This window comes from Cebus imitator, unplaced genomic scaffold (assembly GCF_001604975.1).
Source record: "Cebus imitator isolate Cc_AM_T3 unplaced genomic scaffold, Cebus_imitator-1.0 Scaffold125, whole genome shotgun sequence".
Classification (NCBI taxonomy): domain Eukaryota; kingdom Metazoa; phylum Chordata; class Mammalia; order Primates; family Cebidae; genus Cebus; species Cebus imitator.
The window spans coordinates 3,937,663-3,941,328 of NW_016107440.1; the positions used below are offsets into that span (position 1 = coordinate 3,937,663).

General features: G+C 48.0%; 1 pseudogene; it reads left to right on the forward strand.

Moving 5' to 3' along the window:
• Positions 1–854: 854 nt before the first annotated feature.
• Positions 855–1,751, forward strand: LOC108312500 (annotated as a pseudogene).
• Positions 1,752–3,666: the final 1,915 nt, after the last annotated feature.

Consider the following 3,666-nt stretch of genomic DNA (forward strand, 5'->3'; position numbering starts at 1 on the left):
ACCCACCTCAACGTTCCAAAGTGCTGGGATTACAGACATGAGCCACCATGCCTGGCCAGATCTCACCTTTTAATGCCATCACAATGGCAAAGTTCAACTTGAGTTTTGGAGGCATTCAAACCACAGCACTTGCCTTGCTTTTCTGAATCTCTTGGGATGTCTTCCCAAATTGTTTCATTTCTTTGTGTAAAGGGTAAAAGCAAATAGTTGTGCTTTATCATCAAACATCAGAATCCAGAATGATATATTTTCTTCTTCTTCTTCTTTATTTTTTTTTTTGTCAACAGGGTTATTGCTTATTGAAACCTGAACAGATTTCACAGAACTCAGAATAATTCTAAATTAACCTACGATTTAATTTGTTCAACTTTTCCTTTATCCTCCCTTCCCTTTCATCAATGCTTGACATGCCCACTCTTGGAACAGTTTTTTCTAACCCATCTGTGAGGCCCAACAGATCGTAGGAGGAGCCAGAGAGTGTTTATATTTGACCCCAACACCTCTGAAGGCATGATCTTGGATCACTGCAACCTCCACCTCCCCGGTTGAAGTGATTCTCCTGTCTCAGCCTCCTGAGTAGCTGGGATTCCAGGTGCATGCCGCTGCATCCAGCCAATTTTTGTATTTTTAGTAGAGATGTGGTTTCACCATGTTGGTCAGGCTGGTCTCAAACTCCTGACCTCATGATCCACCCACCTCCACCTCCCAAAGTGTTGGGATTACAGGTGTGAGCCACCTCACGTGGCCCTCTATTAATCTAAACATTTTAAATAAATAGAAGAAAACATTTGTTAGGTATATATAGTAGCTAACACAAAGGTATCTAAATGTAAAATTAAGAAACAGCATATTAAATCCAGAAGTATATTAGAAAACACAAAATAAAGCAGCAAAGTGGTCAGGCCCCCCTGGATGAGGGGACTGGGTCTGGGATGGGTACCCTCCTCCTCAACAAGATCTGGGAGGAGTACCCAGACAGGATCATGAACACGTTCAGTGTGGTGCTCTCATCCAAGGTGTCAGAAACAGTGGCAGAGCTCTTCTTCTTCAGAACCCTAAAGCTGCTACGCCCACCTGCAGTGATCTGAACCACCTGGTGTCTGCCACCATGAGTGGGATCACTACCTGCCTGTGCTTCCTGGGCCAGCTCAATCCTGACCTGCAGAAGCTATGCATGAATATGGTCCCTTTCTCCCACTGGCACTTCTTCATACCCAGCTTTGCCCTGCTGACCAGCCAGGGAAACCAGCAGTCCCTGGCCCTGACAGTGCCCGAGCTCACCCAGCAGATGTTTGATGCCAAGAACATGATGGTGGCCTGCGACTCCCACCATGGCCGCTACCTGACAGCGGCCGCCATGTTCATGGGCTGCATGTCCATGAAGGAGGTGAACAAGCAAATGCTTAATGTCCAAAACAAGAACAGCAGCTACTTTGCTGAGTGGATCCCCAACAGTGAGAAAATGGCTGGCTGTGACATCCTGCCCTGAGGGCTAAAAATATCCACCACCTTTATTGGCAACAGCAGGGCCATTCAGGAGCTGTTCTAGTGCATCTCAGAGCAGTTCATGTTTCCGCACAAGACCTTTTTGCACTGGTACACAGGTGAGGGCCTGGACAAGATGGAGTTCACCAAGGCCAAGAGCAACATGAATTACCTGGTGTTCAAATACCAGCAGTAGCAGGACACCACGTCAAGGAGGAGGGTGAGTTCGAGGAGGAGGTGGCCTAGAGCCTCCAGTCACTGGGGAAAGCAGGCAGCGGTATGAACTCTTTATTCACTCCCAGCCTGTCCTCTGACTGTCCCGCTGTGTGTGCACTTACTGTTTTCACTGTCCAAGTCCCATGCTGTACGATCACCATTATTAAAGCATTTTCATAGTGAAAAAATTATTTTTTGGTTTATTTCCATGTGATCTTTTTGCCCAATATACATTTTGTCTTCTATAAAATACCTGTGCACCTACTGAATACTTCCTTGTGTGGCTGCATATGTGTCTGTATGTCATGAAGAATAATTATCTACATATCACAGATATAGATCTCAGAGTTTAACTGTGTATGCATTCCTATAATCTCTTCATCTCGTAAGAATCTGAATTTTAATTTTGGAGACGGAGGCTATCCTTTATCTTTTGAAACAGAGATTGGAAATCCTGGGGCCTGAGCTGTTACACCCTAATGTTAGTAAACTTCAATGAACATCTAATGCTGATCTTCTGAGTGGAAATGTTTTCAGGTAACCAGCGGGAGGGAGGAGGTTCTCGCTTTAAGCAGTGATTTTGCAAGATGCTTTCCTCATGGGCTTGGTCCCCTTGTCCTCACCATGACTTCATAACCACATCAGTCCCAGCTCATTTCTGAGAAAGCTGGGGCTCTGAGCCCCACTGAGAATTGGCATCTGGGCTCAGGTAGCAGGGACACAGTGAAGGGGAAGGATTTTGCAGGCCAAAGTTGGGAGAGGCAAAGCTGGGAGTCACAGGGGGAGAGAGAGGTTGCTGGGGACAAGATGATGCTGGAACAGCTCAGGATTGGCCTTGAGTTTCCCGCCACAGTCAACCTGATTCTGAAGACCAAGGCCACAGCTCCAATAAACCAGACCCATCCTCATTGTTAGTCTCCTGGGGCCATAAAATCTAGGGGAGACAGGGTTCCCAGACTGAACCAAGTTAAATTTCCCAGATCTCTAGGCATTCATTCACCCTGATCCAGAGCCTTCACACACCCGGGGAAAGAATCATCATTCCTATAGATAACGGACTAAGGCCAATAGGGCAATGAGGAAGTGCTGGGGGCATAATTCCCTGTGCACATCTGTCCATCTGAGCTCTTCCACCACGGCTCTGTGGGACCCTCACATAGCCTCCATGCTCCTGCTCACACTGCTTGCCCAGCCAGGAGCCTTCCAGCTCCACCTGAGTTACACAAACCCCCAAGTGAAGCCAACCTGCTTCAGCCTTCTCTTCCACAGCCTCCTGTTTATTCCCAGGAGATTCAGCCTCTTTCTTTTGCACCCTGGGTCCCTTTACTTGTGCTTCCACTGTAGGTGGTCACAAGCTCTGTGACCTTTGGTGTAGATCTCTCTGTTGGAGGACACAGGACACCCTGCAAGTCAGGGACAGGTGTCATCCTTTACAGAGATGGCCATGTGGCCCAGGTTCTATACACACCTGCAAAACTGCTGTTTCTGGCTTCTATAAACAATCTCTGGCTGGGCTGGTGGCTCATGCCTGTAATCTCAGCACTTTGGAAGGCCCAAGTTAGCAGATGGCATGAGTCCAGGAGTTTGAGACCAGCCTGGGCAACATGGTGAGATACAGTCTCTACATAAAGTTAAAAAGAGACAGACAGAAAGAGAAAGAGAGAGAGAGAGAGAGAGAGAGAGAGAGAGAGAGAGATGGGCACAGTGGCTCACACCTGTAATCCCAGCACTTTGGGAGGCTGAGGTGGGTGGATCACCTGAGGTCAGGAGTTAGAGACCAGCCTGGCCAATATGGTGAAACCCCGTCTCTACTAAAAATACAAAAAATCAGCTGGGCATGGTGGTGCGTGCCTGTAGTCCCAGCTACTCAGGAGGCTGAGGCAGGAGAATTGCCTGAACCCAGGAGGCGGAGGTTGCGGTGAGCCGAGATCGCGCCATTGCACTCCAGCCTGGGCAACAAGAGTG